The sequence below is a fragment of the Artemia sp. Qi Xiang Cuo genome, chromosome 17 (assembly GCF_049724085.1).
Source record: "Artemia sp. Qi Xiang Cuo chromosome 17, ASM4972408v1, whole genome shotgun sequence".
NCBI classification, from domain to species: domain Eukaryota; kingdom Metazoa; phylum Arthropoda; class Branchiopoda; order Anostraca; family Artemiidae; genus Artemia; species Artemia sp. Qi Xiang Cuo.
Genome location: NC_142810.1, coordinates 13,954,567 through 13,968,981, shown reverse-complemented (window position 1 = coordinate 13,968,981; position 14,415 = coordinate 13,954,567).

Sequence of the window (14,415 nt, the reverse complement as noted above, 5' to 3'; positions counted from 1 at the left end):
GTAAGTTCTTTAATAAAATTCAGAAGATAACTTGAACTTTCTATCTTCTATGAAAAATTTGGAACAGTATTTTAAATTTTTTCATCTCTTTGAGAAAAATCTGAACTGAAGTGGAATCTTGCATGATGACTAGAACATTTAAAATTGAAGTAGAAATTTTTATCTTCCGGGAAAATATTCATAACTATGGTATAGCTTTTTTTATCTTCTACGGCAAAATTTCAAATAGAACTTTAAATTTCCTTGTGTATTTGTGAAATTAGGAACTGAAGTGGAAGATTTTTATTTTCTCTGGAGAAATTAGAATTGAACTGTAAGTTCTTTAATCAAATTCAGAAGATAACTTACACAACTAGACTAAAAACGAAGATATTTCTGCATAGTTTCAACTAGCTATTGCTAAGTTTGCTAAAGACAAGCTATTTTCTTGCGAAAACACAAAAAATCAGAAAAAATGTTCAATGTTCCTTTAGTACCTACGCAATTAGTATAAAAATGAATATATTTAAGCAGAGTTTCAGCTAGCTATGGCTAAGTTTGCTAAAGACAAGCTATTTTCTTGCGAAAACACACAAGATCAGAAAAAATGTTCAATTTTCCTTCAGTACCTACGCAATTAGGCTAAAAATGTAGATATTTATGCAGAGTTGCATCTAGCTATGGCTAAGTTTGCTATATACAAGCTATTTTCTTGAGAAAACACAAAAAATCAGAAAAAATATTAAATGTTACTTTAGTACATACGCAATTGGACTTAAAATGAAGATATCTATTCAGAGTTTAAACTAGCTATGTCTAATTTTGGTAAAGACAAGCTATTTTCTTGCGAAAACACACAAAATCAGAAAAAAGGTTCAATGTTCCTTTAGTACCTACACAATTAGGCTAAAAAATGAAGATATTTATGCACAGTTTCAACGAGCTATGGCTAAGTTTGCTAAAGACAAGCTATTTTCGAGCGAAAACACACAAACTCATTAAATATATTCAATTTTCTTTTAGTACCGAAGCAATTAGGCTGAAAATGAAGATATTTATGTAGAGTTTCAAATAGCTATGGCTAAGTTTACTAAAGACAAGCTATTTTCTTGAAAAAACACACAAAATCAGAAAAAATCTTCAATGTTCTTTTAGTACCTATGCAATTAGACTAAAAATGAAGATGTTTATGCAGAGTTTCAACTAGCTATGGCTCAGTTTGCTAAAGACAAGCTATTTTCTTGCGAAAACACACAAAATCAGAAAAAATGTTCAATTTTCCTTTAGTACCTACGCAATTAGGCTAAAAATGAAGATGTTTATGCAGAGTTTCAACTAGCTATGGCTAAGTTTGCTAAAGACAAGATATTTTCTTGAGAAAACACACAAAATCAGAAAAAATGTTCAATGTTCCTTTAGTACCTACGCAACTAGGCCAAAAATGAAGATATTTACGCAGAGTTTCAACTAGCTATGGCTAAGTTTGCTAAAGACAAGCTATTTTATTGCGAAAACACACAAAATCAGAAAAAATGTTCAATGTTCCTTTAGTACCTACGCAACTAGACTAAAAATGAAGATATTTATGCAGAGTTTCAACTAGCTATGGCTATGTTTGCTAAAGACAAGCTATTTTCTTTCGAAAACACACAACTTCAGAAAAAATATTCAATGTTCCTTTAGTACCTACGCAATTAGGCTAAAAATGAAGATATTTAAGCAGAGTTTCAACTAGCTAGGGCTAAGTTTGCTAAAGACAAGCTATTTTCTTGCGAAAAGACACAAAATCAGAAAGAATTTTCAATGTTCCTTTAGTACCTACTCAATTAGGCTAAAAATTAAGATATTTATGCAGAGTTTCAACTAGCTATGGCTAAGTTTGCTAAAGACAAGATATTTTCTTGCGAAAACACAAAAATCAGAAAAAATGTTCAATGTTCCTTTTTTACCTACGCAATTAGTATAAAAATGTAGCTATTTATGCAGAGTTTCAACTAGCTATGGCTAAGTTTGCTAAAGACAAGCTATTTTCTTGCAAAAACACACAAAATCATAAAATATGTTCAATGTTCCTTTAGTACCTACGCAATTAGGCTAAAAATGTGGATATTTATGCAGAGTTTCAACTAGCTATGGCTAAGTTTGCTAAAGACAAGCTATTTTCTTGCGAAAACACACAAAATCAGAAAAAATGTTCAATGTTCCTTTAGTACCTACGCAACAAGACTAACAATGAAAATATTTATGCACAGTTTCAACTAGCTATAGCTAAGTTTGCTAAAGACAGGCTATTTTCTTGCGAAAACACACAAAATCAGAAAAAATGTTCAATGTTCCTTTAGTACCTACGCAATTAGGCTAAAAATGAAGATATTTATGCAGAGTTTCAACTAGCTATGACTAAGTTTGCTAAAGACAAGCTATTTTCTTGCGAAAACACACAAAATCAGAAAAAATGTTCAATGTTCCTTTAGTACCTACGCAATAGGCTAAAAATAAAGATATCTATACACAGTTTCAACTAGCTATGGCTAAGTTTGCTAAAGACAAGCTATTTTCTTGCTAAAACACATAAAATCAGAAAAAATGTTCAATGTTCCTTTAGTACCTACGCAATTAGGCTAAAAATGAAGATATTTATGCAGAGTTTCAACTAGCTATGGATAAGTTTGCTAAAGACCAGCTATTTTCTTGCAAAAACACAAAAATCAGAAAAAATTTCAATGTTCCTTTATTACCTACGCAATTAGGCTAAAAATGAAGATATTTATGCAGAGTTTCAACTAGCTATGGCTAAGTTTGCTAAAGACAAGCTATTTTCTTGCGAAAACACACAAAATCAGAAAAAATGTTCAATGTTCCTTTAGTACCTACGCAATTAGGCTAAAAATGTGGATATTTATGCAGAGTTTCAACTAGCTATGGCTAAGTTTGCTAAAGAAAAGCTATTTTCTTGCGAAAACACACAAAATCAGAAAAAATGTTCAATGTTCCTTTAGTACCTACGCAACTAGACTAACAATGAAAATATTTATGCACAGTTTCAACTAGCTATAGCTAAGTTTGCTAAAGACAGGCTATTTTCTTGCGAAAACACACAAAATCAGAAAAAATGTTCATTGTTCCTTTAGTACCTACGCAATTAGGATAAAAATGAATATATTTATGCAGAGTTTCAACTAGCTATGGCTAAGTTTGCTAAAGACAAGCTATTTTCTTGCGAAAACACACAAAATCAGAAAAAATGTTCAATGTTCCTTTAGTACCTACGCAATAGGCTAAAAATGAAGATATCTATACACAGTTTCAACTAGCTATGGCTAAGTTTGCTAAAGACAAGCTATTTTCTTGCGAAAACACATAAAATCAGAAAAAATGTTCAATGTTCCTTTAGTACCTAGGCAACTAGACTAAAAATGAAGATATTTAAGTAGAGTTTCCACTATCTATGGCTAAGTTTACTAAAGACAAGCTATTTTCTTGAGAAAACAAACAAAATCAGAAAAAATTTTAAATTTTCATTCAGTATCCAGTTAATCAGGCTAAAAATGAAGATATTTATGCACAGTTTCAACTAGCTATGGCTAAGTTTGCTAAAGACAAGCTATTATCATACGAAAACACACAAAATCAGAAAAAATGTTCAATGTTCCTTTAGTACCTACGCAATTAGGCTCAAAATGAAGATATTTATGCAGAGTTTCAACTATCTATGGCTAAGTTTGCTAAAGACAAGCTATTTTCTTGCGAAAACACACAAAATAAGAAAAAATGTTCAATGTTCCTTTAGTACCTAGGGTTTAGGGGGGACATTAAGAAAGGAACTTGCTCTGGAATGTCTTTTGAAAGGTATAGCATAACATAAATAACATAAATAACATAAATAACATAACATAAATAACATAACCTAACATACCATAACATAGCATAACATAACATAAATAACATAACAGGGGGGGTCCGGGGGCCCTTGGGGAGCCTGGGAGACCTTTTAGGACCGGAGGCTTCCTTCAGGGTTGGGGTGGGGTATGAGGGCCCTTTGGTGTTGGGGTACAGGATCTCACGAGACTGTTCAAATGGAACTTGTGTATTAAAACGACCACAGAGTTTCACCCTCAAATCCTCTTCTAAAATCATCTTTTAAAATCATCTTTTAAAATAGCTCTAACTGTTCTCGCCGAAATAATTCCCTAAAATGTCTAAAACGGTTTTGCCCAAATAACCCCTAATCGTAATTTCAGCGTGTTCCTTTTGTTTTTTGGCATCTCTGCGCTGTCACATTTGAAATTACTAAGAATCCTGATTCCCGTGTTAATCTATTCATCGCTAAGATGTTTCTTGGAGAATTGTTTCCAGGGCAATGTTTATTAATATCTTTTGGAGTTCGACCAGTAGAATTGTTTCCGAGGCAAAGACATTAATGACTTGGATCTATTCCTGGAGAATTGTTTCTAGGCGAAAATTTTTAATGTCTGACAGATGATGTCATTGGTTGATTGATCTGTCAAGAAAGGGGAATAATGTGTGAAGATATTTATGCAGAGTTTCAACTAGCTATGGCTAAGTTTGCTAAAGACAAGCTATTTTCTTGCGAAAACACACAAAAATCAGAAAAAAAATATCAATGTTCCTTTAGTAAACTCGCAATGTTTCTAATTTTTAAGGTATATATGCACAGTTTTAACAATCTATTGATTAGTTGGGGAAAGACAGTATATTTTTTTGTGAAAACACACAAACTCAGAAAAAATGTTCAATGTTCATTCAGTACATACGCATCTAGACTCAAAATGTAGATATTTATGCAGAGTTTCAACTAGCTAAGGCTAAGTTTGCTAAAGAAAAGCTATTTTCTTGCGAAAATACACAAAATCAGAAAAAATGTTCAATGTTCCTTTAGTACCTACGCAACTAGACTAACAATGAAAATATTTATGCACAGTTTCAACTAGCTATAGCTAAGTTTGCTAAAGACAGGCTATTTTCTTGCGAAAACACACAAAATCAGAAAAAATGTTCAATGTTCCTTTAGTACCTACGCAATTAGGCTAAAAATGAAGATATTTATGCAGAGTTTCAACTAGCTATGACTAAGTTTGCTAAAGACAAGCTATTTTCTTGCGAAAACACACAAAATCAGAAAAAATGTTCAATGTTCCTTTAGTACCTACGCAATAGGCTAAAAATGAAGATATCTATACACAGTTTCAACTAGCTATGGCTAAGTTTGCTAAAGACAAGCTATTTTCTTGCGAAAACACATAAAATCAGAAAAAATGTTCAATGTTCCTTTAGTACCTAGGCAACTAGACTAAAAATGAAGATATTTAAGCAGAGTTTCAAATAGCTATGGCTAAGTTTACTAAAGACAAGCTATTTTCTTGCGAAAACACACAAAATCAGAAAAAATGTTCAATGTTCCTTTAGTACCCACTTAATTAGGCTAAAAATGAAGATATATATGCAGAATTTCAACTAGCTATTGCTAAGTTTGCTAAAGACAAGCTATTTTCTTGCGAAAAAACACAAAATCAGAAAAAATGTGAAAGGTTAATTTAGTACCTACGCAATTAAACTAAAAATGAAGATATTTATTCAGAGTTTCAACTAACTATGTCTAAGTTTGCTAAAGACAAGCTATTTTCTTGCGAAAACACACAAAATAAGAAAAAATGTTCAATGTTCCTTTAGTACCTAGGGTTTAGGGGGGACATTAAGAAAGGAACTTGCTCTGGAATGTCTTTTGAAAGGTATAACATAACATAACATAACATAACATAATAACATAGCATAACATAACATAACATAGCATAACATAACATAAATAACATAACATAACATAACATAACATAACATTGGGGATCCGGGGACCCTTTGGGAGCCTGGGGGACCTTTTAGGACCGGGGACTTCCTTCGGGGTTGGGGTGGGGTATAAGGGCCCTTTGGGGTTGGGGTAGAGGACCTCACAACACTGTTCAAATGGAACTTGTGTAGTATAACGACCACAGAGTTTCACCCTCAAATCCTCTTCTAAAATCATCTTTTAAAATCATCTTTTAAAATAGCTCTAACTGTTCTCGCCGAAATAATTCCCTAAAATGTCTAAAACGGTTTTGCCCAAATAACCCCTAATCGTAATTTCAGCGTGTTCCTTTTGTTTTTTGGCATTTCTGCGCTGTCACATTTGAAATTACTAAGAAACCTGATTCCCGTGTTAATCTATTCATCGCTAAGATGTTTCTTGGAGAATTGTTTCCATGGCAATGTTTATTAATATCTTTTGGAGTTCGACCAGTAGAATTGTTTCCGAGGCAAAGACATTAAACATCTATTCCTGGAGAATTGTTTCTAGGCGAAAATTTTTAATGTCTGACAGATGATGTCATTGGTTGATTGATCTGTCAAGAAAGGGGAATTAATGTGTTGTTTCTAAGGGGAATTATTAATTCACGAAAGGGGAATTGAGGTCGACAGCACAGGTGTTCCAAATTCCCAATCGATTACGCAATCAAGTTCTCGGAAACTGTCAGCATTAGACTAAATTGTGACTGACAGCACAGGTGTTCTCCCTGGGGACTCTATGCCCATATATGGACTCCCGTCACGATTCAATAAGGCCTTTCTACTTGAATCGTCGTGTTTATACCCCGAGGTTTACTCCAGGACCCGCTATTGTTAATCTCTCTTCTAGAGCTCTTGAACCTAAGGAAATCCAAACTCTTGAAAAAAGTCCAAAATTTTCTTTTACACCCAAAACAAGTTCCTGTGACAGATATTGTTTCCTTCTTAGAATCTTCTTTGCACAAACACTACACATCCATTTCTAACCCAGATGAAGTGAAGTCTTGTTTTATTAATACACTTTACGGCAACCAAAAAAAAGTTACATCTCATACTAATTTGACACCAGAAATTTCGCACGACATGAAAATTTCGTCTAATCTTCGCAAAGACCCTTCATTTATAATAACTAAAGCAGACAAGGGAAATTCACTTGTAGTCATGGATACCTTAGATTACGACAATAAAATTTATTCACGCTTAAATGACACAAATACATATACTTCCATGACTCACGGCCATACTGATATGTTTGCCAATAAAATTATAACCGAATTAAAGAATCTAAAACAAAATGGTAAAATCACTCTGCAATTGTATAATAATTTTCTCCCCCGAGGTAGAATTTGCCCAAAGTTTTACGGTTTACCGAAATTACACAAGCAAGGTATTCCCTTAAGGCCAATTGTAGCATGTACGAGAGCCCCTGCTTCCAATATTGAAAAGTGGTTATGTACAGCCTTCAAACCGTTACTTTACTTTAAGAAATTGTACGTTTGTAGTAGAATACAGTACATTTAGTGGAAAAACTAAAAAGTGCAAGCATTTCAGAAGATACAGTGAAAAAAAGTTACGCCATAGTTTTTTTTTTTACTAATATGAATGCATCAATATGTGACCAGTTATTAAAAACTAAAATTGAAGAAAACTATAATTTAATAAAAGATTGAACAAAAGGAACAGATTACGAGGTTTTAATATCCCTAGTCAAAATTTGTAATAAGTATTCAATTTATTTTCAGTTCCGTAATTCTTTTTATCAACAAAAAAATGGTCTCCCTATGGGTGCGCCACTATCCGGGTTATTAGCGAACATTTATGTAGAACACCTTGAAAATTGGGCCTTAAATTCATATTTTTTAAAACATGGATATTGGGGGCGTTATATGGATGATGTAATATCGCTTTGGAATTGTGGGAAAAATGTACTTAGGGGCTTTCTAGATCACCTTAATACATATGACTGAAATTTACAATTTACCTTAGAAATTGAAAATGCAAATAAATTACCGTTCCTGGATGTTTTAATTATTCTCAATGCTGATAAGCTGGATTTCACAACCTGCAGAAAACTCACACAAAATAACAGACACTGACATTCTAAATCCACTCACCCCCCACAAGTTAAAAGAGGTGTAGCCAGTTTATCTGTCGGTAAGACCTAACACCTGAGTTCTGAGTTTCATATAACGGGGGAACTAGATTTTACTAGAGGCATATTTTTTGAAAATTGTTATCCTATTGTTTTTATTAACAATACAATTAGCCGAAGATTGGCAAGATAGCCAATATTAATACACACTTTATTTTTTTCAATGTGAAGTTCCCGTCAAGCCCTCAAATATAATTTACCTTCCATATATTCCAAAAGTCACTATAAGTTTAAAAAAAAGTTTGCACACAAAATAATTTTTATGTCGTATTTACAAATAATTTTAAAATCATGAATTTCTTAAATTCTATTGGTAAAGATATAACCCCGGTTACTCGTCAGAGAGGGTTTTATCAAATACCATGTGACTGTGGCCATTTTTATGTTGGTAGAACCCATCAAAATTTAGAAAAACGCCTGAAACAACACAAAGATGACATAACTAAACCTTTAGATTCTAATAGTACAAATATTTCCTTTGATTCTGCTTTAAGCAGTCACATATATGATAACCCTAGTCATAAAATTCTTTTTGAAGAAACTTACCTTATTAGCAATGATTTAGGCATAAAACAGGTTGTTCGAGAGGCAATTGAAATTAAAATAAAAATAAATAGTAATATTTCTTTAAATAGAGATTTGGGGGAATATTCGCTTAAATACCCTATACACAAATTTAATTAAAAATGATTTGACTAATTATATTAAAAAACCTGTAAATAACTCCACTCAACCTATTACGAATAGACCTTCTAGGTTGGCTGCCAAAAAGCCGAGATTAGCTTTAAAAGTTTGTCTGTAAGTATTTTAATTCCTTCTGGTCCACTTCGCTTGGTGTACCAGTCCTGGTTGAACTTCCTTGAAGTAATGATATTAGGGTTGTTTTAAAACTTTTTTTAAACAGTTTTAATGATTGAATTTTAATGTAAGTTTCTTTTATAGTGTTTTTATTATCTTCGTCTGTTTTGCTGAGGACGGCCCTTGGATATAGGGTCAAAATATTTATTTAAAGTTGCGTTCCACTGTCTTGTAAAAAAAATTTCCCTGTTGTTCTAATTATTTGTTAACCTCATTTCCAACCTTAATCGCAGCAGTGTTATCCTCGTAAATAGCACTAATCACTTTAATGTATTTGTCTGGTATATACCATACAAGAATAAAACCTTTACTAAAGCTCTTTTATCAACATAATCGAACGCTTTCTCATAATCTATAAAACTGAGGACCAAAGGTGTTTGACAACTCAGGCACTTCTCAATTATTTACCCAAGAGTGAAAATTTGGTCGACGCATCCTGTCTCTTTTTTAAAACCCCACTATTCTTCTTTTAAAACTTTGTCTATGGCATCTTTCAGTCTAAAAAGTATCATATTACTAAGTAATTTGCTACCTATAGAAACCAGACTAAGGCCTCAATAATTACCACACTCACTTTTATCACCTTTCTTATAAAGTAGCTTAGTTAAGGTCAGAGCCACCACATTTAAGAAACTCATTTACCACCCTATCTGCACCTGGAGCAACCGTTTATGATTCTTGATTTTTTCACTTTTTAATAATATCTCATATTGTGGATTGTGGTTTGAAAGGGAATTACAGTCATAGGGGATTGCTATAACTATCAAGTCATTTACAATAGACACTGCCACTGATTATTGCTGTTTGTTTAAGTATGGATTCTATCTGGATCCCTTCCAAAACTTAGGGTGTCTTCTGGAAATCAATAATTAGTAATTGTTATTAAAAACTAATGGTCATTATTGACGGTCAGTAAAAATATTATGTTTTAATATCCGGATTGCAGCGGTAGCTAGCAACTTAGTAAGAGAAGCATAATATAGATTGATGTCTTGGTAATGTTAAGCAAAACTAATCAAATTTAATGTTGTAAGATGAACGGGATTGGATAGGGAAGTCATAAAATCCTGCCGTGGGCATTGTTAGACTATACTGGTCTTTTTGTCGATGGGTGTGGATTTCAAAACTACTATATTGTTTTATATTAGATTTAAACTAATGTAAGAATATTCTAGAAATGTCTTAGCATAGTTAACATATATTTCAAGTAGTTAATTTCAATAGTTAATTTCAATTTCAATAGTCATAATACATGCTTTACATTTCGCTAAAATTAAGCAACTAAACAAAATTTCACATTTCGCTAAAAAATATCAAACTAAAATAGACATGGCATAAAAGATGGGAGAGATAAAAAACAAAACAAAATTATAAATTGCTAGGCAAACAATTGTTCTATACATATAATTGATAAACATTATGAAAAACTAAAACAGTACTGACTCCATTATATGGAATGATTTCATTTTGTTCAAGTGTTATTGTTGCTCCTTAGTTATTCGAAATAACTTATTCTATTCGTTGTTCGAAATTATAATATATTGAAATAACGTTATAAATAACTTATAACGAAATAAGTTATTCGAAATAGCTTTTCTTATATAAAAATTCTGATCATTATTCAGATCATGTCAGAAAATTGCCCTCAATAGTCCCCAGCACAATCACACTGAACAATCTACCCCATGAAAAATTCTTCCCTTTAAAAATTTCTTTTGGTAAAAGGAAATACCCTATTAAACACCCCCTCCAAAGCCCCAGAGTACCCATACTGAAGGCATACATCCAGAATATTTCCTGAAAACCAGTAGGATTCGACTTCAATTTCTACCATCAACAACCTCATGGCTATGACTGTTGTGAGGGTTTGGCTGTTGCTGAGACTCTCATCTTCCTTTATCTGAACAAAGGAAGATGAGAGATTAATTTAAACCTCCTCGCCCCCCCCCCGTCATACTGACAAATATACTCCTCTTTTTACTTAAGGCTTATGGGAGAACAGACAATTTAGGGATAGAAACACATTTTTTTTTATCCGTATGGCAACTCCCCCCTGAATCTAAATAATGACCCATTGTCCTTCCTTCTTAATAGCTGATACGCGATCATATGCCGCTGAGCATTAGCCTGTCGCTAAGGCGAAGTGGGCTCAATGTATTTGTTTTTCACCAAGGCACTTTGTGTCGAAGTAGTTGTCGTAGAAACTTCGGAGGGAGCTCATTCGATAGGAATGTGAAATTTTTCCAATCTCTTTCGACTATTAAAAAGAGCACTAGCACACATTTCAATTTCCAATCGAATGAGCCCGTACGTATTGTGGAAGCAACTTAAAGATATTATAAGTCATTTTGTATTGAAAGTCTTAATGAGATTTTGTCTGTTTAGGGATATAGTAGTTAGTTGTATTAATTACTTTACTAATGTGACCCAGATTAAATTGCCTTTTGGCTGTTTTCAAACGCTGCCTTCTAGTAGTACCTGTCTTTGAAACAAAACTATTGCATGAATAATTTTATGTATTGTAAGGAAAATTAATAGGAAAACTTTCTTGAAAAAAAAATCAAATTATTAAGAAAAGTAGATTATTAAGGCCTTACTTCCTAATAGGAAAAATATGTTTTGCAATGCGTAGCTCCTTTTGAGATAACTTTTTTTTAAATCTCTAATCATTTTGATCTACTGGTATTAAACAGAATTGGTGAAAACTCAAACAACTACCGAAATTAATGGTTTTTCTATAAGCTTAGAAGAGGACAAAATTCACTAATATTAATCAAACGTTCCTAAAGGGCAAAACAATCTCCTCTTCAAACTCTAGAGTTAGGTTAAGTTTTCTATCAACGGTATTTAAATGTTTAAAAATAAACATTATGATTAATCAAACGAATCCACCAAAAGAGGACTCAGTACAGCAATTCATCATAAAATCGTTGGTCAGATTTATTCAAAAATCAAGCTGCAATTGATCAAAATGCTGCCGTAATTTATTCTTCCATAGAGCTTGACATTTTAAAAAGGTTTAAAAGGACTTCAGTAAAACTAAACTCGATGCTTGGATTAGCAGGTTTGGCTTGTAAGAATAAGGTCCTTATATCAGGCAGTTGGCAGCAACAGACTGCAAGTAAAGAGTGATTCTTGTCAGTACAAAGCGAAAATATAAGGTACAAAGTTTCGATCGCGGAATTTACAACAACAAATCTATGAGTTATATTTTTTCTAAATATACAAAAATGCTAATTTTATAGTTGCTCAGCACTGCTAATAGAACAGGGAAATTCGCATAACCTCAGAAATAGGAACTTAGCTCCCACAAGAACGGGTCGTAATCTCCATGAATATTATGCAATAAAAATGGAATTGATGAGCTAGTTATTTTTAGAAGTAGAATCACAAGGGTTAAGACATATAAATATTTGGGAATTATTCTTGACGAGTTTTGCGGGTAAAACTAGCCCATAATCTAAGTCGTTTATACAGAATAAAATATACTTTTCATTTCCCTATTATAAAAATTCTTTATGTAAGGATATTTGACGTGGTAGCAACTTGAAAGTTTTGGTACCCAAGATATTTAAAGGTCTCTACAATCGTTTAAGCCTGTTTCTAATATCAGTGCTAAGAAAAATCAATCAGTAATTTATATAATACAGTACATTCGACGGATATTGATGAGACGACATTGAATAAAATACCATATTTTTTTTGTGCAATACCTTTAGCCCCTCCTCTCCCCAAGACCCAGAAATGTGAAGCCATAATAATAACACTTTCTGTGTGTCACAAATTTTCCACGGTTGCTCTAATCGAGAAATTTTTTTTCCATCACTTCGAACCTAGTTGAAAAAATTGTCAGAACTGAAATTCGATTTTATTGGATTGCTTAGGGCACTAGAATTAACAATATGCTATCCCAATGTTAGGTCAATCTGGGTCCCGTAGTGACTAAGCTCCTACCCCAATTTTAGATCTCAAAGAGTACTAGCCTGAATATCAAAGGCTGATAATATTTATAGCGTTCATATTCGTTTTATCTTTTTTTCGGATGTTTGAATTAATAAGAAGTTATGTGATATTTTTTCTCATAGCCTGCATGATAAACCCATACCTTTCTTGTGTTTCAAGGTGCGTTATTGCATGACAATTGGGTCATAATGCGTCACTTCTCTTTTCTAAACAGTAGAAGTATTTTTGTTTGGAACCTTAGGTATTAACATCGAGTGAGTTGCAGAAGGTAAGTACCGTTTATAGTAACTAATGATTCCTTATTATTTTCGTTCTAAATATGAATAAAGCAAATTTAAACCCCATCTCATTATTATAAGCTCAGAAGGGGTTAAGATATAGGTCCCTATTACAGCGAATGAGCACACGCGTGAACAATTAGAAACAAGCTTTCCAGGAATGGGGATTACTTTGAAAAAGAGTTAAATTATTACCCCCCCCCCCAATTCTTAGAACTAAATTTTCATTGGTATTCTATTGAAACTCACTAGAGTGTTTAAATATATGCGATTAATGCCTGAAAAACCTCATTTAGCTATGAATTTTCTAAACGCTTATATGGATGGGATAAAAATTTCCTGGGCTGATTCCCCCCCAGAAGATTACTCTTTGGAAAGTTCCCCACCCTGCGGATAATTTATGCTGAAAAGCTCCCCCAGATGGCAATTTCCTCCTGAAGACAATCTTTCCTCCCATATAATCCCCCAGGAACAATTCTTTCTGGCAAATCCACACCTTATCACCCTTGCAGGCGATTTCCTCCATGAAATCCCCCACTTCCTACACCTAATAGCCCCCCTCCGCGAAAAAAGAAAAAATCTTCCACATGTAAAAATGTAATGAAAAGGTAAAGCATGGAACGTTACTTGTCATACCAAGGGAAAGTATGCCAAATAAAAAGAACGAAAAAAAGAAAATACTTTGTAATATTCTACCTATATTTGAGAATATAGGTATGCTGGAACGTGTATTTAAGATAATATAAGATAGAGGTTAAAGAAATTGATATAGAAATATGAAATTAGAGGCAACTACGCGAGGGGTGTTCTAAGACAGAAGTGCACAGAGATACAGACTACAACTAAGATGTACGAATATTTACTTCCCATGGACGTCGTCTGGCTTTAATTTCTATGGTACGTGACACCCCTTAACCTTTTGGGATCGAGAGTATATCGACTAGGCTTATATTTGAAGGTTTTCCCTACTTTTATAGGGCATTTTTTCTAAAATTAACATAAATAACATGGATTCAAGGTTGAAGTTAAAACCAGGCAAATGTAAATTTGACAGAACTTCTTATCAGAACTCCTGTCAATTTAAAATGGACAGAGCTCCTTATGTTTTTTTTTCAAATAAACACACAAACCATTTTCTTTAACCTTTATTTTACTATTCGACAACTCTATCTCCAACACCCAAAAACACAAAAAGTAGAATAAAAAAAACAAAACATGAACGCCATTACTATACTAAATTCTAACTGCCTATATTTGGAATATAGGTAGAGCACTCAAAAATCTCTTCTATTCTTCATCCATTTTTTGGTCTTTCTTTCCTTTTGAATGCTCAATTTTAGAAGT